Source organism: Phascolarctos cinereus, unplaced genomic scaffold (genome assembly GCF_003287225.1).
Source record: "Phascolarctos cinereus isolate Bilbo 61053 unplaced genomic scaffold, phaCin_HiC Scaffold_726;HRSCAF=1367, whole genome shotgun sequence".
In the NCBI taxonomy this organism is placed as follows: Eukaryota; Metazoa; Chordata; class Mammalia; order Diprotodontia; family Phascolarctidae; genus Phascolarctos; species Phascolarctos cinereus.
In genome coordinates this window covers 343,416,799-343,439,911 of record NW_027556098.1, presented here as the reverse complement: position 1 = coordinate 343,439,911, position 23,113 = coordinate 343,416,799, and the positions used below count along the sequence as shown (strand labels likewise).

The 23,113-nt window shown below is 35.9% G+C and overlaps 1 pseudogene; it reads right to left on the bottom strand.

Moving 5' to 3' along the window:
* Window positions 1-15,081: 15,081 nt before the first annotated feature.
* Window positions 15,082-17,720, bottom strand: LOC110196647 (GTP-binding nuclear protein Ran-like; annotated as a pseudogene).
* Window positions 17,721-23,113: the final 5,393 nt, after the last annotated feature.

Sequence of the window (23,113 nt, the reverse complement as noted above, 5' to 3'; positions counted from 1 at the left end):
TCCAGAGGGCAAAGGAGATAGGATTACAACCAAGAATCACCTACCCAGGAAAATTAAGTATAATCCTTCAGGGGAAAAAATGGTCATTCTGTGAAATAGAGGACTTTCAAGCATTCTTGATGAAAAGACCAGAGCTGAATAGAAAATTTAACTTTCAAATACAAGATTCAAGTGGAACATGAAGAGGTAAACAGGAAAGGGAAATCATAATAGACTTATTAAGGTTGAACTGTTTACATTCCTGCATGGAAAGATGATATTTATAACTCATGAGACCTTTGTCAGTATTAGGGTAGTTGGGGGGAAAAATATATGTATGTAGATAGATAGATAGATAGATAGATAGATAGATAGATAGATAGATAGATAGAGGGCACAGGGAGAGTTGAAGATTAAGGGGTCATATTTGGAGAATAAAATTAAGGGATAAGAGAAGATGATACTAGGAGAAGAAGAAGGGGAGAGGTAAAACGGGGTAAATTATCTCACAAAAAGAAACAGAAAGGAAAAGGCTCTTACAGTGGAGGGGAAAGAGGGGAAAGTGAAGTTATTTTCCCTTCTTTATTTACCTTTAACCTGATTAGAATATGGCATGCATATCCCCTTAACTTCTCCCTCCTTCCCTTCTCTTCATATGACCATTTTTCAGTCTAGCCCCCCAAAACAGTGATTCAACTGAGGGCAGGATATGCTAAGGTTTGTTCCAGACCTGTTCCTCCACCATCACTTCTACTTAAATTCTGCCTTCACACTTATATCCTTATCTACTTTTAAAAGGAAATTTCTTAACAATCCTTCTGTAATTTTGTTGTTGCTGTTTTTAATTCCATAGTTATCTTTCTCTTTTTAGTTTATTCCTCCTTTTTTTCTGGAGTAAATTTATTTTATTACTTGTGTTTTCCTTGATTGCTGTATTTGTTTACTTTTTTGTGTTTCTGTTGTCTGGGATGTTTTCGAAGCAAATAATCTGCTCTCTTGTTTTGTCAGAAATGCCTCAGATGCCTCTCTTATTGAATATTATTTCTTTTTCACTGATTATTAGGCTCAGGTTTGCAGGGCATGTCACCTTGGTAACATGATGAACTTATTTAGTATTTGGAACACAATATTCTGCTACTTTATGAAGTTTCTGGTGAGTGCAGAATAGTCCCCTGTTATTAAAATTTCATTTCCTTTATATTTGAAAGTCTTTCTCCTGGTTACTTGCATAATTTTTTGTCTTTCATTAGAATTATTAAATTTGATCTCTGCATTTTAGAATTTGCAACATAGGGTGTTTTGTTTTTCTGGAAGCAATATGTAGATTCTTTAGAATGGCACTTTGTTTTCTGTGTTCAGAAGTTTTTGTTAGTTTTCTTGTACTATTTCCTGCATTATGGTGCTTTGCCTTGCAATGTTCATCTTGGAGCTTTTTATCCTTAAACTGTCTCTATGTATCTTATCTTCAAGATCAATATATTTTGCATGTTTACAGATCATATTTTCTTTTAATATTGTTTCTTTTTGCTTCTCTTCATCCAGATTATCCTTCACTTCTGTTTCTTTGCATCCCCAATCAATTGCTCTTTTGATTATTTGGTGAGAATTGCTTTTTCCAACAATTTCTGCTGCGTAGAGTATAAATTCTGCTTTCATTATTCTTATTTTTTTCTTGAACTATTCAGGAACATCCTGCTGTATTTTCATGCTCTCTTGGGAATCCATAAGCTCCTCTACCTCATGATGTATTGATTCATTTTTCTTTGTCTTGTTACATTTATTCAGAGATGATTGGACTCATTTAGATGCCCTGGAGGTCATATTGTCTCCTGTTAATAAAATCTTCCTTGTTATTTTTTCTGCTTGTGCTTACAGTTTTTAATTGAATTTTCTTCCTCCTGAGATATTTGGTTATTTCAGTCTTTTTCCTTATACCCCTGCCCCCATCACTCACTTTCTGAGTCTTTCACCTTTGGTATTAAATCCCTTGAGGGCTAGACTTCAAAACTATCTTAACTTCTCCCACACTGAGGAATAAATTCACTTTTTACTGACAGTAAGTCTCTGTCAAAATAACATCTGAGGGGAACAAAACTGGACTCAGCTAGATGTCAGTCCACTTTCTTTCAGGCCTGGTAGAGTCCCACTCACACACTGGTCCCCATTAAGGGACCAATTAGGTCTGTTCCTTAGTTCTCCGGCTGAGCACTGCTACAGCACAATGCTGGACCACGCAAAGCAAGCTTATGTTTTTCTAATCTACCTCTTCCTCACAGAGTGGGTTGGGGGAGGGGGACAGAGTTGAGTTATCCTGCTCGTTGCCATAGACTAGTAGATGAGCACAGGGGCAGAAGGAAGGGTGTCTGCTGGCAGAAATGACAGTAGCAGCAAGGAAATTGCTTAGTGGATCCCAGAGCAAAAACTCATGTATTCCATTGTATAACCCTGACAGAGTATATGCGCAAGTGGAGGAGGGAGTCCTAAGTGAAAGTGTTAAGGATGAGATTAGCCTTCTATGCTGTTAATTCATCAGGCTTCTTCCCATCCCCCCCCCACCTCCCACTCACCCTGACCCCGCCATGTTTCTGAGTAAGTTAGTTTGAGAAGATACCTGTAATTTAGTTTACCTCTAGCACATCATTCTTATTTTGGAGAGGTTTAAGCGGTTGTAAGAATCAGAGAAAATTCCTAGTCTTTCATTTTGTTATATAGCTTAAAAATTCTTGTCTTTCTTTTTTTAATCTTTGTTACAACAGGTGGTTTTCTAGGTAGACAAGGTAGAGAGAATATATTCAGTAATGAAGATGGTGAAAAAACAAATGTTATCCATAAAATAAGATTAAGAAATAAAAGAATAAGTTACATGGTAAGATACTAAACAGCAAATTATCAGTCATCACTAATGCTAAAGGATAAAGAGGGCATAAAGAAGTGAAATCCACAGATGATTAAGAATTTTCATTTGAACCAATAGGTTCAATATCCTTCCTCAGAGCTCTTAACATGTAGCAAAACTGACAGTGAATCAATAGGGATTTACTGAGTACTTACCTACTAAATGGCGAAATGTATACTGGGTTAAATAGGAAATTTTCACTTCACTGAACTTTTTATTAGAACCAGAAGTCTTCCAGTAAATCTCTGTTCTTCATGCTGTCCAAGATTTTAGAAGCAAGGCTGTGCTAGTAATGTTTAATGACTGACTCTCCAAAAAAAGTTCAGCCGTTTCAGTCATGTCTGACTCTTCATGACCCTATTTGGTGTTTTCTTGGCAAAGATACTGGAGTGGTTTGCCATTTCCTTTTACAGATGAGGATACTGAGGCAAACAAGGTTAAGTGATTTGCCCAGAGTTACACAGCTAGTAAGTGTATGAGGCCAGATTTGAACTCAGGAAGATGAGCCTTCCTGTGAAGTCTGGCCTCTATTCACCAAGACATTAAGCTGCAAGTAAAAATAACACACTTTGAAGTTTAATCTATAGTATTAGAATTTTTTCCGTAACTTTTAAAAGTCTAGACAATCATCAGAATGATAAATCTAGCCCTGATTTATACCATTTGCCAATTTCTGGGATGTAAATACTCACACTGAAAATTTAACAACTAGTTCTTCTGAGTCAGTCTAAGTAGGTTCCAGCACCCAAACTGCAAATAAAAGACAGGTCCTACCTTCTTAGAAGCTTATACTGTAACTGGAAGTACTGAACCAACAAATATGAAATAAATAGAAAATAAATACCAAATGATGTAATAATGACTGTAAGTTTGGAAGTTTACCGTTGGGCCTGGCAGCTGACCTAAAGATAGAGTTTCTGTCTCATTCTGTTTGGCCAGTGGGAGAGCAAGTTTGAAAAGCTTAAAGAGGTAAATTTGGGGTCCAAGTTATAGATCTATGTGGAAAAGGAAGAAAACATGGGTAGGAGTGATAAGAGAAGGACTCATGGAAAAAGTGGGATTGGAGGTTAGTCCAATGAAGGATGAATAGGACTTGGGTAATTGGAAAGCAACCAGATTTGAGATGGTGGGCAGAGGTTGCATGAACAGAAAGAAAGATTTTGAAAAAAGAGGATAATTATTATCTGTGTTGCAGAAAATAAAGAAATTGCTCAATCATGTTCACAGAAGAATGGGAAATAAAGCTGGATGGATAGGGTAAAGTGAAATTATAGAGGTTCTTAAAAACAAGTCCAGCAAGTTTGGACTTGTTGATAATATGATACTGTAGGTGTCTGGAAGAGGAATGACATGATGTAGGCAAGTTTTTAGGAAGCTTAACATAGCAGTAGTGTGTAGGATGAATGGGAATGAAGAATGCCTACAGGCAGGGTTCTAGATAGGAGAAAAATATAGATTTTTAAAAGTCTGAACTAGAGTTACATCAATGAGACTGGGGAGTAATGGGCAAATTAGATACTTGGAAGAATTAAAGGCCTTATTTGTTGGCTAAAATTAGGGGATGACAGAGAGGAAAGAATCAAAGATAATGCCAAGATTTCTAATCTAGAAAACTAGGAAAAACAGAAAGCAATTAGATAATTAGTGAAATTCAATCAAAGAAAAGAAAAGGAGTCAGGTGAGAAAAAAAGTAAAAGTGTGGTCATGGAAACTTTTTTTATTTTGTTATTATCACTATTATTATTCATAACAACAATAATATAGCTAGCATTTATAAAGCACCTACTACGTGCCAGACACTGCGCTAAGTGCTTTGCAAATGCTATCTTATTTGATCCTCACAATAACCCTGGGAGGTGGGCACCATTATTATTATCCCTATTTTCCAGTTGAGGAAACTGAGGCAAATAGAGGTTAAGTGACTTGTCCAGGGTCACACAAGTAACACATATCTAAGATTGCATTTGACACTGACTAGTAGCACCAGTGCTGAAAAGTTCTTGTCAGACTGGGCCAGAGCACTAAGGAATAGAAGGACCAGAATAGGACACTAGGAAAGGACACGGTCTGTGTACATGTCCGAGGGCATGGAGCTGCACAGCACTCCTCTAAGCCTGAAGGGAAGAGCACAGCATCTAGTAGGGCCAGTTCTGACCACCTAAAAGTCAGCTGAGGCAGAGATTCAGTCATGAAGTGCCCATCTAGGGAGGAGTCTGAGATGCTTTAAGACCTAGCCCTTGTGGAAACCACCATCTGAGGAAACAGAGTCAGAAAGCAAATAGGGGAAAATCAGGAAGAAAAAACCAGACAGAAATCTCTCAAAGATTTTAAACATAAGCAGATAGATCAACAAAGAAAACAGTAGCAATGGAAGTAAATATGGCCTTCAACATCTATTAATAAAAATTAAAAACCAAAGGAGCGTGATCCAACACTTAATAAGGCAGAGGACCCTCGGAATCCGAGGAGAACACGGAACCACCACGCACTGCTCTTGAGTGGTTCAAAAGAGATATGAGAATTGTGAGCGTGAAATTTATGGCCTGCACAGAAAAAAAAGAGGTGGCAGTAGTAGTGGGGGAGCAGAACAGAAAATCTGGAATCAGTAGTTGCGAGCCTTACCAAAGAAGTAAACAAGTGAACTTAGACTGGGAATGCAAGTATACAGAGGCTAAGGAGAAGCTAGAAGGAAAGAAGAAAAAATTAATACCATTAAAATAAAACTGCTCACCGTACAAGCAAAACAGACTGATCTCAAAGACAGGATGTGAAGAGACAACCCACGAATCATAGGCCTCTCAGAAGAACATGACAGGACAAAAAAAAAACAACTTCAGAAGAAAAACTATCCAGGACTTCTGAACATAGAAAATAAAATACCAGTTGAAAGAATTCATGGATCACCTCCAGGGAAAAAGCATAAAATGAACCAAAGGTGTGAACTCCAAGACACATAGGGCATTTAACGAATTTAATTTTACAATTTAACACAGGTAACAATTCAATTCAGAAACAAGTTCTGCAAGCAATCAAGACCTTCAAATACAAAGGAAAGGAAATTCAAATAATGCAAGACTACTCTGCCCTCACCAGAAAACATAGGAGGAAATAGAATAATATATTTCAAAGAGCAATGGAGTTCAGGATAAAGTCCAGGGTGACTTACCCCACAAATTTGAGTGTAATCATAAAGAAAAAAAAAAGATGGACGTTCAATAACAAGTAGGCATTTGAAACATTTTTTTTAAGAAATAAAACTAAACCAGATGAGATTATTTGCTTCTCAAACACCCCAAACAACAGAAATGCAGGAGGAGTTAATAAATGCATCCGTCAGTTGGAATTCCTGGGAACAACTAACACCTAAGGAGTGGGAGAACATGAACCAAGGAAGGCAAATTCAGTGATGGGCTACATAATCAAAAATGTGCTGGGGGAGGGAAGAGAGACAGAGAGAGACAGAGACAGAGAGACAGAGAGAGACAGAGAGACAGAGACAGACGAACAGAGAGAGAGAGAGAGAGAGAGAGAGACAGACAGACAGACAGACAGAGAGACAGAGAGAGAGAGAGAGAGAGAGAGATAATCCTAATACATAAACTAGGGAATGACATTTACATTGTTGTAGTTATTGTGAATATTGTTTTCTTAGCTGAGCTTACTTCGCTCTGCATTAATTCATATAGATTCTTCTGCGCTTCTCTGTGTTCATCACATGCATCATTTTTAACAGCATAGCAATATTCCATTACATTCATATACCACAATTTGTTTAGCCATTCCCCAGCTGATAGAAGAATCTACTTTGTTTCTTAATTCCTAGCTGTTACATAAAATGCTGATATAAATATTTTAGAATATTCTTATAAATAACTTTCTTGGGGTATAAGTCTAGTAACAGAGTCTCTGGTTCAAAGTTATAGACACTTTATTGCTTTCCAAAATAGTTACACCATTTCACAGCTCCACTAACAATGTATTAGTATACTTATAATTTCATAATCCCTCCAATACTGACTACTGTTACTTTTTGGGTCATTTTTTGCCAAATTACAAAGTGGAGAGCATTCTTTAATGTGGTTATAAATGCTTGCAATTACTTTGAGAAGAGTTTTTTCCTATCTTTTGATCACTTATCTATTAGGGAATGGTGATTAGCCACAATATATATGCATATATATACATACACACATACATACATGTATATATTATTGATATATCTTTGATATCAAGCCCTTATCAGAGAAATCTGATATGAAGATTTTTTTCTCATTTAACCACTTCCCTTCTTATCCTAAGTGCATTAATTTTGTCTGTGCAGAAGTCTTTCTGTTTCAGTAATCAAATAATAAAGGATATTTATTTTATCTTTTGTAATTGTCTCTGTCTCTTGTTTCATAAATAATAAAACTACCCATAGTTATGAGAAGTTTATGAAGTTTCTCTTCTAATTTTTAAAAAATGCAATCTTTAATATTAAGGTCATATATGCATTTAAAATGCATTGTGGAATGTGGTATAAGGTCTTTGTCTAATTTCTACCAAATTGCTTTCCAGTTTTCCTAGTAGTTTTTATCACATGCGGAGTTTTTCCCTCAAAAATTTATGTTTTCTACTTTATCAAACACTCAGTTATTGAATTCTGTTGTTTCTGATTTTCCCTCATCTAGTTTGTTCCATTGATCTGTCTCTCTATTTTTAAACTAATACCAAATGGTTTTGATTACTGCTGCTTTATAATATAGTTTGAGGTCTAAAAGTACTATTCCCCCTTCTTCTCTACTTCTTTTCATCATTTCCCTTGATATTCCAGATCTTTTACTTTTCCAAATGAATTTTGTTATTACTTTATCAAGTTCTGTAAAGTATTCCCTTGGCAATTTGATTGGTATACGATTAAAAGTATAAATTAATTTTGGAAGTATTGCCATTTTTATTAAATTGGTATGGCCTAGCTGTGAGCATTGAATAGTCTTCACACTGTTTAGGGTGTTTTTTTTCCCCCATTATTTCTTTAAAGAAAATTTTGTAATTGAATCTATGCAAGTTTTTGTGTGCTTTGGTAAGTCAATCCCCAGATTTTTTAATGTATTTTGTAGTTATTTGGAGTGGGATTTTCCTATTATTGCTTCTTCTACTATGTTATTATTATATAGAAATGCTATTGATTTTTTATTTTGTAGTCTGCAACTTTGCTGAAACTATTGTCTCAATTAATATCTTTGCTTATTCCCTAGAATTTTACAGGTAAATCGTCATGTCATCAGCAGACAGGATAGTTTCATATCCTCTTTATCTATCTTTAAGTATGTAATTTCTTTCTCTTGTCCTATTGCTGTTGCTAACATTTCCAGAACTATATGAAATAACAATGGAAGCAATTGCTTTAATCCTGTATTTATTGGAAAAAGGTTCTATACTCATTGCTTATGATGCTCGCTTTTGGTTTTAGATAGGTAGTTTTTATATTTTTTAATAGGTCCTTCTGTGCCTATATTTTGCAGGGTTTTTAGCATAAATGTGTTGTATATTGTCAAAGATATTTTGTGCATCTATCGGGATGAACATGTTTTGGATGCTTTGTCATTCCCTGGTTTAGGTATCATTCCCTGGTTTATGTATTAGGATTCTCTCTCTCTCTCTCTCTCTCTCTCTCTCTCTCTCTCTCTCTCTCTCTCTCTCTCTCTCTCTCTCTCTGTCCCCTCTCTCTGAAGAGGCAATTTGAGGTCCAATCTACCAGACAGAAGATGCCATGGAGTAAAAGGTTAAATTCCCCCTGTAGCCATTTATATAAGAAATTGGAACTGACAGCAGGAGTCCAATGCTTTCTCTATGATAAGATAAAGAGATATTTAAGAGATTTTGACACTGCCTGAAGCTTTACAAGGCCCCCAAGCAGGTGCAACCAACTAATCAGAGAGAGTCTGCAAAAGTAGAAAGATTTGATGTGAAGCCAAGATATTTTGAATCCCAGGGCAGTGATAGCAGTGCATTTACTCTGGAAGGCTTTTGATTCTAATGAAAAATTTAGGAGAGTAAAAATTTCTACTTCACCCTGGTAGAGAAAACTAGCATTAAGTAGTGATTAATAGTATGGTCAAAGAAATGCCAGTAGTCTGTATTTAGATATTGGTGGTCTTAAGCTGTTCTATATTTTTCTCTTTTAAAAATATGCAAAATGTATTGTTAATGATTTCTGTTCTTATTTTGAGTTCTATTTTATTTTCAAAGCATAAATGAAGTGGAAGCCTATTTTGATCTCATCTTGCTCCTATGTTTATACCCTCAAGGTGAATATATCCTTTGGTCCTATGCCCCCATCCCTTAAAAGCCCCCAAATTAATTTAGTATTTTAGTTCCTAGACTTGTAGGTACACTACTTTAAAAGTTTATTGTTGCTTTTTCAAACCTGCTACGTAATGGAAAACATCACAGAGGGTAATATATAAAACCACTATTACTTTAATATAAATTAATTTATCAGGTTGACTTTAATTACTAAGCAGGGACTTGCAGAAATGAGACATATAGGAAGTCATGTTTTAATAAGAAGGCTTTGAGAGAGTGCGAAGTGTGTTATATAATATGGTACCATGTGAGGAGAGAAGAGCCAGACAGAATCTAGAGTGGGAAGCACTGGAAAGCTAAGGGGTAGCCCTTGAATACTGGATTCCTGACCTGGAAAAGAGTGTCTAATGAAGCTAAAGGAAGTAGCAAGAAGAAGAAGGCTAGAGTTGAAGACAAAGATTTCAATTTGGACTAAGTTACCTATAGATGGACAATATCATAATCTACCCTAAATCTAACCCAATGTTTCCACCCCTCATTTGGAGCTAATTATAGCTTATTGTGTCCTTTTATAAGTTTCACTGACTTGATAAGAATGAATATTATTAAAGGGTATTCACATATAGAGGATACATGGCATAGTGGGGAAAGAGTTAACCTAGGTAGGAGTCAGAAAGACTTGGGGTCAAACCCCACCTCTGACACATACTGGTGGTGTGACTGTGAGCAAGTCACTTAGCTACTCAGTGCCTCAGACCACTATCTAAGAATATAAGTTGCAAAAATAGTTGTCTATCTGCATTGGTAAAGAACATTTCTTCACAAGTGTGGATAAAATAAAGTATATGTCATATACAATGTGAAAGTTTCATTATCCACCATGCTGAAAAAATGAAATATCATTAAGTGTTTTTTCCCGATATTTTCATTTCCTGTTCCTCCTAATGGGAAAAAATCTAATTACCGAATCATTAATATTATTGCCTGTAAGGGGGACATAGTAACTCAATTAATGTTCTTATAGGTACTTATTTTAAATTACCTCTTAACCTTTTGGAAGGATATGGTTATTTCAACAATTAATTGCTTTTTGCCTTCTAATTTTAGGGAAATTGCCCACTAAATTGACAGATATTTCTTTGGAAAATCCACTTGTATACAGAATCCTTTAAAATAAATTAGGCATATGATATTTTCACATCCTATTTGCTTTAAAAAAATGAGTAAAGTACTGGCATCAGTACAGAGTTCATAAATAAATTTTATATACTACAAAAGGTTGAATTTTGTGTTATACATTATATGAGATACATTAATTCAAGTACTTTGAAAAAACTATCTTCACATTAAAATTTATCACTGAAGATTTTTGCCTAGCATGGTGCCATGTTAGGCATTTCATACATGGGTTTTAATATTGACAATGATTTCCTATCAGAGGTACATGTTTTCTGGAATTATTATTACTAATAATAGGTTTATCTGACCTCCCACAAAATGGGATGCTGGCCTAGGTTACTTGGCACAGAAAAGTCACTATTATTATCACAGGAAAGGGAAAATTTCTCCTCAAACATAGTCACTCTATGCAGGTGCTTCCTGGGCCACTGAGTCTTAGAAAAAGACTTTTGAAAGGCACGTGGTCAGCAGTGCAAGAACTCATTATTCTTATGGTCATAGTGTCCTATCCCTAGGCTGACACTTCTACTTTCCCATGCCACTTTGTGGTGTGGAAGAGCTATAGCTTGTCTCTCTCTCTCTCTCTCTCTCTCTCTCTCTCTCTCTCTCTCTCTCTCTCTCTCTCTCTCTCTTTCTCTCTTTCATTCACACACACATACACACACACACACACACACACACACACACACACAACTTCTCCTCCTATCTTTCTATTCTCTCAGGCTCTAGACCCTCATCTCAAACTTCATATAAGACATCTTCACTTAGTTGTACCATTGGAACTTAAAACTCAACATGAGCTAAACCTAACATTATATGCTTTACAACACAACTCATCCTTCTGTCAGTGGCATTGCACTTTCCCTGGTATCATAAATACATCCAGAATTGCAAGGAACAGAGATTGTTTAATAGTCATTCAATCTAACCATGGGGTTTATTGGTGGGCTCTTAGGCAACTAGATTGAGAGCCTGAAAGTATCTCAGAGGTCATTTAATCCAAACCCCTCATTTACAGATTAGAAAAACTGAGGTCCAGGGATTTTAAGAGATTTACCCAATGTCATTTGGGTCATAAGTGTCAGAGGTAAAATTTGAATTCTGATTCTTTGAATCCACTGTATCATTCTGCCTCACTATTACACTTACCAATTTAGTGGGCTCACTAACTCATATAAGAAATATATAGGGGCAGCGAGGTGGCACAGTGGATACAGCACTGGCCCTGAAGTTAGGAGGATCTGAGTTCAAATCCGGCCTCAGACACTTGACATGTACTAGCTGTGTGACCTCAAGCAAGTCACTTAATCCCATTGCCTACCAAAAAAAAAAGTATATAAGATTTGTACGTCCACCTTCAGAGCTATCCTGGGTTTTGTCTGGTTAAGTGAAATGAAGCCACCTGGGTAACTGTGATGCAGGCAACCAGCTATATGCAAGTAATGTAAGAGTTTTAAATGGCCCTCTGATTTTAGAGCTTTGTGAATGTATTGATCACAAGTAATTCAGCTTATTCTCAATGCAGAGATCAGAAGACCAGAACTACAGATATAGATGTGGGATGCTTCCCACTCTGTCCCTCTCAACCCATCTTTTGTATCACTGCAAGAATACTCTTTTATATTTTTATCTGAGACTTTTATGCTTTGGTTCAAAAGTCTTCAAAATGTTCCTAATGATCAGAAAATAAAGTTAAAGTTCTTTAGTCTGGCATTCAGAGCCCTCCAAAATTACCATGCTTCACTAGCATTTCATGTTTTCCAGGCTTTGTGTCATTATTTGCATCATTCTCCATTCCTGGAATATTCTTCTTCTGCTGAAATACATCTTTTATGATCTAACTCAAATACCATTACCTCCACAAAGTCTTCCTTGATTTCTCCCTATTAGTAAAGATCTTTTCTCCTTCAGCCTTTGTATAACAACATGTTTTTAGCCTTTGATGCATGTGTGTGTGTGTCCTTATTGGTCATATATTATTTAATATTACAATTAATTATATATATGGCATATCTCTATATTAGACAGTATGCTTTATGAGTCAGAGATAATTTTGTCTTTATATTTCTCATAGGGCCTATCACAATGCTTTGAAAATGGGTGTTTAATAAGTGCACAATATATCTCCAATGTACCTGTCTAGTCTCATCTCACACTACCTTGCCTCCCAATCAAATTGTATTATATTGCAATACCTGATCTCATCTTATTCTTTTCCATCTTCATGTATTCGTTCACTCCATCCCAGCACTTAGCATAGCGTCTAGCACATAACAAGTGTCTAATTAATGTTTATTGACTGATGACTCCACCCCTCATGTCCAAAATGAATTTCACTCCACCCTTCAATTCTCCCTTTGTCCAAGATCCAACTTAGACTTCATCAGCAGATGGCATAAAGCCCCATGAAACTTCCTCTGATTTCCCAGTCAAAAGCAATCTCTTCCTCCTCTAGTATCATAGCTCTGGATCCCTACTTTTCATTTATCTGACTCTCCTTTGTATCATACTTATTAACTTCTTCTTCTTCCTTGAAAATGACAAACAACTTGAGTGTAGGGAATACATTGTACTATTTTCGTATCCTCAGTATCTAGCAGAGTATCTTACTTATTATGATAGCTGCATAATCCACATTTTTTTTAAAAAAGAAAATGATGTCTTATTAGATTTTTGGCCTCCTTGTCTTCTGTTTGTGCTTCCATGAGACACAATCTATGAGACAGTTCATCTGTCATTGTTCATTATTCATTTGATGTGGCCTGCCCATGGTCTCTGGGCAGGATATGCTGCCTCCAATCAAAGCATAACTAGTAATATTTGCATCTAGGGAAATATAAACTATACATAGGACAAGTATCACAAAACATGCCTTTTTCTGGAGGAAGCAGTGTCATATTTCCCAGGAACCTCCTATTGTGACCAAACATTTTGATTGTTTATACCATTATGGGTAGAATTAGGAAGTCAAATATGTTTACCTTTATCTCAACCAATATTTTGTGAATGTGGTTGAAACTAAGTCAGACAGCCTTTCGCATTTTAGTCCATTCTCTGACCACCCTGTTATTTTGCTGGAATGGATGAAAGAGGATCCACCACATTTTTTGTTTTCAAGTTATCTAAGTGAAGTGCATTGTGTCTAGTGGACAATTTTCATACTGAATATTTTATCTAGGTCAATATCTAGTTACATTCCTTCTGCAACTTTTTGTGCAGCTATAGGACAGAACATGCAAAAACACAGACTGAAGGAAGGCAGGGAAACCAGGAGGTTGAGAGGAATAAGAGAACTCCAGACATGAGGGATAGATGGTGAAAATGCTAGGTGTCAGGAGATGGAGTGCATGTGTAAGGGATGAAGTGCAATGTGGGAGGAAGAGCAAGAATACTAGATAGTGATACTAGGCAGCACAGTCCAAGGGGAGGAGTAAGATATAAGGAGACTGGAGCAGTAGGAAAGGGCCAGGTTATGAAGGGCTTTAAAAGCCAGACAGAAGAATTTATATTTGAGCCTGGAGGTGATAGGGAGCCAGTGGAGTTTATTGAAAGTCGTAGGATATTACTATCTCATCAGAAATGATGACTATGAAGAATTTAAAGAAACACGGGAACACTTAGATTAACTTAAACAGAATGAAGTGAACAGAACAAAAAATACTCCATGTAAACAGTAGGAACAAAAAAATGAAAGTGAACACTATAATTATAATGGCCTGGGAAAAGTGAAAAATTCACATACTTTCCTTCTTTGCAGATATGGAGGACTGTAAGTATGGAATAATGCATATACTATAAGACAATCTGTGTTTTGGTTGGTTTTGTGAGATTGCTTTTTTATGGTTCCTTTAAAATTTTTACTACAAAAGATGCCTAGTTGGGTAGGGGAGAGAAAGGAATATATTTGGGAAATGAATGTGATATAAAAACAAAAGGCATCAGTAAAAGTAGCATAAAAAGGTAAAAATAAAAACTTACATTAAAAAAAAGCTTAAGAGTTTGTAAAAGGAGAGTTATAGAGTGATTTGCCAAGGTTTTCATAATCATCATCTTTTTCTTCCCCAGAAATTGAACAGTTCTCAATATTTTCTATATCTATGAGATCTGGCTGCTTATGAAGCAAAATATGAACCTTTCTATGAGTACACTATGGATTATGGATAGATAATAGAAAATAATAAATGAATTAAATATCTTCAGTATACAAAGCAAACTAGAGAGCCACTACATGTTATCTTTTGTCATGTAACTCTGGGGCCTAACGTGGGTTTTCTAGTAATTTTCACCTTTCCACTCCTTTTTCTGATGGTAGTGTTTCCCCCTTTTTTTTTTGGGCTAAATGTCACTAGCATATAATAGCTGACACTTTTATAGAGCTTTAAAGTTTACAAAGCACTTTATACTCAATTGTTTTTTAAGCTATTTGATTTATCACTTTATTGTGACAAAAATGAAAAAGGTAAAGGGTATACCAGGAACAAACAAGATTCGCCACTGAGTTGAGTGTTGAGACTGTAGCAGTCTCATATTTGGAAATCAAGGAGAATGTAATCGTGGTTCGAAACAGCTACGTAGAAAGCAGGTTCAAAATAGGAATGATATATATATTTTTAAACTGTCATATTCTCTTCAAAACCCATTCAGCTTCTTCATTATCCAACAGATCAAGCATCTGTTCTACTTAGTTATACAATAAAGTAAAAACATGCTAAGCTGTATGCTATACTGTCACAGAACAGTTAGCTTCTTATACAACTAGGCCTTATACATTGGACTTCAGCTTCAGAGAGCACAGCTGTCTGAGTAATCTATATTTTGTGCTCATATTGTGTGGCCAGTGCTTGGTCTTTGATGAGCAATATCAGGTACGAAAACAAATTCTAAATTAGGGTCCTCAATGAATTGTCTAGCAATCCAGAGGAAAGGCTTCTCAATGTTGCAGTTACTTTTGGCTTAAATGTTCTGTGAATTCTTCTTCCTATGGAAGACAATAGATTTTATCTTTGTTTTCTGTCCTTATTATCTACTTTGCTGCGTCAACACTATCAGCATATTTACATGCATTCATACAATATTTTTATGTCAGTTAGGCATATTCTTGTAAGTAACTTTCAATATTATATCAAATACTGTAATGTCACATTGAACTCAAATGTAATGGTCATCTCTCAGAGCACCCAATTTCCCTGGGCTAGCTTATGTTAAATTTAATAGGACCTCTTAGTATGGAACCCAAGAGGATGATCCTCAGCAACCAAAGTGGCTACATACTTCTCAAATTCACCAAATATTTTACAAATGCAATTTTTCTAGTATTGCTATCACTAATTAATTTAAGTTTGAACTTTATTTAGAGTTTTTCATTGGTGGTCAACATGATGGTTATTCCAGAATGAATGAATAAGTAAAATAACATTTATTGAAATATTACTATACACAAAGCACTGTGTTAAGTGCTGGGGATACACATAGAAAATCAAGACAATCCCTGCCCTCAGGGAGCTCAAATTCTAATGGAGCTAATTACATACATAATAGTTTTCAGCCATAAGTCAAATGGGAACCATAGGCCTTAGTGTACAGCAGCAAAGCAAACAGCCATGTACCTTTTTTTTTAAAAAAAATCATTTCTTGCAAATCAAAACAACTCCGAGGTACCACATCACACCTGTCAGACTGGCCAACATGACAAAACAGGAAAATGATAAATGTTGGAGAAGATGTGGGAACACTAATGCATTGTTGGTAGAGTTGTGAAATGATCCAATATTTTGGAGAGCAATTTGGAACTATGCCCAAAGGGCTATAAAAATGTGCATATCCTTTGACCCAGCAATAGCTAGGGCTATATCCCAAAGAGATCATACAAATGGGAAAAGGACCCACATGTACAAAAATATTTATAGCAGCTCTTTTTGTGGTGGCAAAGAATCGGAAATTGAGAGGATGCCTATCAGTTGGGGAACGGCTGAACAAGTTGTGGCATAGGAATGTAATGGAATACTATTGTGCTATAAGACATGATGAGCAGGTGAACTTCAGAAAAATCTGGAAAGATCTGCATGGACTGACGCTGAGTGAAGTGAGCAGAACCAGGAGAACGTTGTACACAGTAACAGCCATGTTGTGCAATGACTAATATTGATAGGCTTAACCCTTCTCAGAAATATAAGGATCTAAAACATCTCCAAAGGCCTCCTGTTGGAAAATGCTATCCATATCCAAAGAAAGAACTATGGAGTTTGAATGAAGATCAAAGCATACTACTTGCTATTTTTTTTCTTCTGTTGTGTTTTGTTTCCTCTTTCTGGTGGTTCCTCTTATTTGTTCTAATTCTTCCTTACAACATCACTAATGTGAAAATAAGTTTAATAGGAATGTATATGTGTAGCCTATATCAGATTGCTGTCTTGGGGAGAGAGGCAGGGAGGGAGGGGGAGAAAAATTTAAAACTCAAAAGCTTATGGAAATTATTATTGATAAAGAAAAATAAATTTTAAAAAAAGAAAAAAATCATTTCTACTAATAATCATGTTTGCTTCTCATGTAGAAGCACTTGATCGTGTCAAGGACTTTGGTTGTTCTAATTTTATTTTCTAGATTTCAGTAGGTGTGGTTAGGGAGGACATAGGGGCTGGAGCACTCGCAAAAGCAGTTTCTAGGATACTGGCTGTGGGGGCTGAGCTGGAAGCAGGATCTGTGATTTGGAAGGTGCTGCCACAGAAGTGTCTCTATCTCCACCTGACTGAATGCTTTATATTATCATATTTACATATCTTATTTAGCATAATTATCTTGAAAGGAAAGTTATTCTTGATACTGGACCTGTAATTTAATTACTCTAGGGAATTTCCCTTGAGGAAATCCTGTTTACTAATAAGATCATCAATAGTTTGTAATTTATAGTCTTAAAGGGTTGCCTATGGCACTGAGGAGTTAAGTGATTTATTCACGGTCACATAGCCAATATGAGTAAAAGATGGGACTTGGACCTAGTTTTGACACCAAGAATACCTCTTTAGCTACTATAGAACAGTGCCTTAAACAACTACTTAATATAATAAGTAGTCTTCATTTATTATTCCAATTTTACAATGAGGAAACAGAGTTTCAAAAAGATAAAATTACTTGCCCATAGTCATATAGCTAATACATGTTGGAGCAAAAATTTGAAATCAGCTTCTCTAACTTCAGGCAAAGTACTTTTGACTATAACACTTTATCAGGTTCCAATTTGCTTTAGTGTAATTGCTTCTTGGCAGCAAATAGATTAGTTATAAACTAAAAATAATAACACAAAAATTATAACTCCAAGGGCCAATTATTCATAGATATCTTCAAACCGCTGGTCAGAGGCACATACTTTCTGATGGCCCATCCTTACAGGAAATATTTCAGATATCTGGGTCCCAACCAACTTGTATCCTACTATTACTTTGACTTATTCCTTGTATGGATAAAAAAAAAAGATCCATGTTTTAATAGTTTAAAAATAAAGTCAGTGAATGCTTAATCATCAATGCCTTGTTAATAAGTGTTGCCATGAATATCTCTGAATATCTCATTAATATTAATTTGTAGCTATGTGCCAACAGGAATTACTAACAACTAAGCTATACAATGGCAAGTCAAATATTGATTACCTGAGCCATAATCTGCATTCATGAAAGAATTGGCTTTACCCATCAGTATTCTACATTACAATCTTTCCAGGATGCTTAAAACCAATATTAGAATCCAGTAGAATTTAGAAATGATTACTGATGTATTCTTTTCTTTTCTATGACATAGTTATTGATTAGTTTTTCAGTTTCTTAACAAGCAGACATTTTCCATCATAATGATTTTCTTTTATGCTATAAGGATGACAGTGAATTTCACAATAAAATCCTAACTCAAAGGCATTATCTGGTCAAAATCAATATTATCATAAAGAGTGATTTACTGAATAATTTGAGAGTTCGTGGCCTTTACAATCTTTGGAGAGATACTGTCCGTTTTATAGGGAAATGAGTCAAAGTGAGCAGGGCAGGCAGTCTAAATTTTTTTTTTCTTCCAGTAGTGGTAATTGGTTTGCAAGAGTTAATAAAGTCAAGTTCCTTACCAGTTCAATTCAGTTTAATTCCAGAAACATTTATGAAATTTCTTCTTCATTTACTGCATGTCTAGGCACAGGGTAGGTAAAACATGGTCCCTTTCCTCAAAAGTTTGTAATATAATAGGAGGATATATATATAAAAACATATATATGTATATATATATATATATGTATGTACACATATATACATGCATATACACATACATATATATATATATATATATATATATATATATATACACATAAATGAATATAATGCAAAGTAATTCACGGTCAGTGCATAAGAAAGGTGGAACTTTAGGTCTCTTACGTGGGATCTATGCTAAAAATAAAGTCATTTCCTTTTAGGGGAATCATGGAAGGCTTCCAGGAAGAGCTAGCCATTTGAGCTTGGCTTTAAAAAATCTCAAATTCAGCAGATGAAGAGAACAAAAGGTAGGCATTGTAGTCATAGGAAATAGCCTGAGCAATGGATGTGTCATTCATTGGAAAAAACAATGGCTTTGGCTTCAAAACTTTTCTGGCAGTCTTTTAAACAGTGGTTTGAAGGGGAGAAGAGGGTTGTTACTCATAACCCATTGATTCATATTGAGGTTGGACAAGACTCACTTAAAATAGCAAAGATGAAATTAATTGTAGAGAAACTAAACTATGATTTTTGCCTGGAGAAAGTGTGACAAAAATCACTAGTCTTTTCAGCCTCTTTTAACCAGCCTTACCCTTGTAATTTGCAAAGAACAGAGAAAATCTCAACTGGATCCTCACTATTGACAAGAATCTAGAACTTCAAATCTTTCATAGTTCATGAGCTTGTAACTGGCCAATGGTGGGGGACAGACAGGGATGTGAGGGGGAGAACTGTAAAATGGGGATAATAGCCCCTACCACCCAGGATTTTGTGCGGATCAAATGAAATACTTGCAAACCACTTAGCACAATGTCTGGCACCTAGTAGGCATTATATGTTTGCTAGATAACAATAATAATAAATCAGAAAAATGTTTCCATGACGAAAGATGCAATCTATCAGATTTTCTGATTCTGTTTCAAAAGGAATTTTAAACTTTGTATGAACAGGAAGGCTGATTTTTGCTGATAATAAGTTATATACTAAGACACAACAGAAAGCAATTTATAACAAGATAGGAGGTAAAGATTGTTGGCATACTCAGAATGTCAGAAACTAAGGGCCTTAGCATAACATGGCATCGAGCCAAAGAGTTTACTGAGGCAGAGGAAGGGAACAGGGATGGCCTGCATGATGCAGGGAAGGCCTTCCTTGAGAAAGGTCAGCTGGGGTAAGGAAAGACAAGAGTGGTAATCTTAGCAACAGTGAGAGGGCAGAAGCTAAGAGAAAGTCAAGGCGAGAGATTGAGCCATATCTCTTTGTTGGAATATAATGAAAATACTACTTTGTGTATTGTGAGAACAGGTCAGCAAGCCAGCCCAGAGGATAAGTAAGTGTCCATATATCCTGTATAAAATGTACGAGGTGCTACAGTGGGGTGGTCAGTCATTCCACCCGCCTGTGACAAAAGGAAAGAAGAAACAGAAGTATGTCTATTATACTCCAGAAAATGTGCAAATGCTCAACTATAAATAGCAAAATCCATTTGGCACATAAATTGTATAGCACAAAACCTGAAAGGAGATAGGAGATAACACATAGATTATAGGTAGATATATGATAAATAGGAGGAAGGGAATAAGTGTCTATTAAATGCCAGGTAATGTACTAAGAGCTTTACAAATATTAGCTCCTTTGATCCTCACAACCACCCTGGAAGGTTAGTCCTATTATTATCTACATTTTACAGCTGAACTTGTGATTTCATGTACAAGGAATTCTGAAGTGAGGAGGCACTCTCTACCAATGTAAGGTTGTACCTTCTTGGCGGTTTATAGTCTTAAAGAAATGCTTAGAGCATTGAGGGTGACTTCCTTAGGGTCACACAACTAGTCTGTAAGGAGCAGGACTTGAACTCAGGCCTCTTTGGCCAGCTTTCTATCCATTCTGCCTCTCTCCTATCAACATTGGAACTAAGTGAAGTAACAGAAATAAAAAGCTGTCTATTGGTTGCAATGTCCAGATATGTTATAAACTGCTTATTTGTCTGATAGATAACAAATGTGGAGAGGGAATCACTACTGACTTATGAGAAGAACAATCTACTCCCATAAACAGGTGGCAGCAACACTGGTGGATTGCTGATTGAGTCAGAATCAGATAGGATACATGGAAATGTCTGGATACAAAGATTTCACTTACTGAGAAATACACTAAAGAATACAATAAAGAAAGGAATACTGATAGACCACCATAGTGATCAATGAAAAATATAACTCATTTAGTAACCCCAAACAGACTAATTTAGTAAGTGGCAAACTGCACTTTAGTGAAAATCTAAAGATATCATGAAACTCTGGAATAATGAAGAAGCAACCCTATCTACCCCCAACCTAGGAAACAAATTAAAATGCAGCACAATGGAATACGGCTAATACTTAACATTTATAGAACTTACTATGTGATGGGCACTATGCTAAGCACTTTGCCCTTGTTACCTCATTTGATCCTCCCAAGGACTCTGGGATGTGGGTCCTATTATTATCCCCATTTTGCACAAGGGGAAACTGAGGCAAAGGTTAAGTGATTTGCCCAAGGTCACACAGCTAGTGTCTGAGACCAGATTTGAACTCAGGTTTATCCTAACTTCAGGCCCAGGGCTCTATCCATTGTGCCACTTAGCTGCCTTATAATATCATACGTTTGAAGATCAGTTTTACCAAAAGACAGTAGCTCAGCTGCCATCTTATGTTGCTAAGCCAGGTGAAACACCTCAAGCATAATCGTTAGGAATCATTTTCCAACTTCCAAGATAGGTAGGAAATGATCAAACAGAAAAGTGTAGAGAAGGGGAGATAAAATCTCTTAATCCAAACAGCTTGATTATTTGGAAAATGGTAACCTGAACCAAAGACAAAACAAAATGAAACCAAGAATGGATACAAAGAGAAATTTAAAGTAAGATATGATGCAGGAGATATATACTGGTAGCTGGGTGGTACAGTGGATAGAGCACTGGACCTGGAGACAGGAAGACCTTCATTTAAAACTGACATCAGATACCAGCTTGTGTGACCTTGGGCAAGTAATTTAACCTCTGAGTGCCTCAGCTTACTCAAATCTAAAATGAAGGGAATAAAAACTCTTAGGATTGCTATGAGCATCATATGAGATATTTGTAAAGAGCTCAGCATACTGTAGGTACTTAGTAAATTCTTGTTCTTTCTCCTTTCTCCCCACCTTCAGAGCTAGGTTTCTAGCCAAAAGATAAATCCAGAAATATGATGAAGACTATATGTAACTCAATCCATCTACCTTATCTCCAATAATTTCTTCTACTTTTTGAAAAGCTAAAAACATGACTTATTCTATAATTAAGATAAATGTGTTATTCCATTTCTTAATTTTTAATAGTTTGTTTTCTTCTATAAAATTTTACCATCCAGCTAGCATTCATTGTGTAATAGGGAACGAGATCAATCAGTCAATTAATGTTTATTAAGTGCTTACTATGTGCCAGGCACTGTGCTAAGTGCTTGGGATACAAAAAGAGGCAAAAGACAGTGTCTTCCCTAAAGGAGTTTACAAACTAATGAATGAGATGAAGATGTAAATTTTTTGCCATATTGCTTGCCAGTTTTTAAACTTTTTGGATACATCTGCTAAATAAGTTTTTATTTTCTGTGGATTTATCCCATCAAACTTTTGCTCTGTTTAACGCTGATCTTATGGTTTCCTAGTTATGTTTTTTAAAAATCATATTTGTATCTTGTGTCCTGTCCTGCAACATTATATCACACTGAAGAGTTCAAAAGAAATGTGTGTAACTAGCAAATTAGCTAACCATATTTTTAAAAACCATGCTTGCTTCCGAATCCCTGCCCTATAGCTCTCTCTCAGAAAATGTCCTTATCTCCTACTTTGTTGAGGTTAAAGACATCAGAAATGGGGTATATCTTGCTATTCTATACCTCAAAGCCTTTATCTTATGAAACTTCCTTCATCTTCAAGCATAATGTCATCCTCCATTAGTTAGATCTAATCACTCCACCTAAACCAGAGGTATCAAAAATTATTTGGCCTGCTGCTCCCTTGAAAAAAAAAATTACTCAGCACCCCCCTGGAAATCTACTTTCTTTAACCCTTTAACATTTTTTAAATTTATATAATTTATATATATATATATATTATATATATATATATATATATGCTTATACATAATACATTTTTTTAAATGATGCATCTTAAATTTACTAATTTATTGTAAATTTGTGTTTTTTTCCCCTGCACTGAAATTTTGATGCAGAGCCAAGATAGTGGAGTAAAAGCAGTAACTTGCTTGAACTCTCCCCTAAACCCCTCCAAATAGCTGTAAAAAATGACTGTAAACAAATTGTAGAATGGCAGAACCCACAAAAAGACAGAGTGAAACAAATTTCCAGCCCAAGACAACCTGGATGGCTGATGGGAAAGGTTAGTTGAGCCAGGCTGGGAGAAGAGCATAGTTCAGTGTGTGCCATGCAGGCAAAGAACAGACCTCAGCAAACATGGAGCAGGCCTCAGGAGACCTAATCATGGGAAGCTGTGGTGGTTTCCAGCCTTCTAA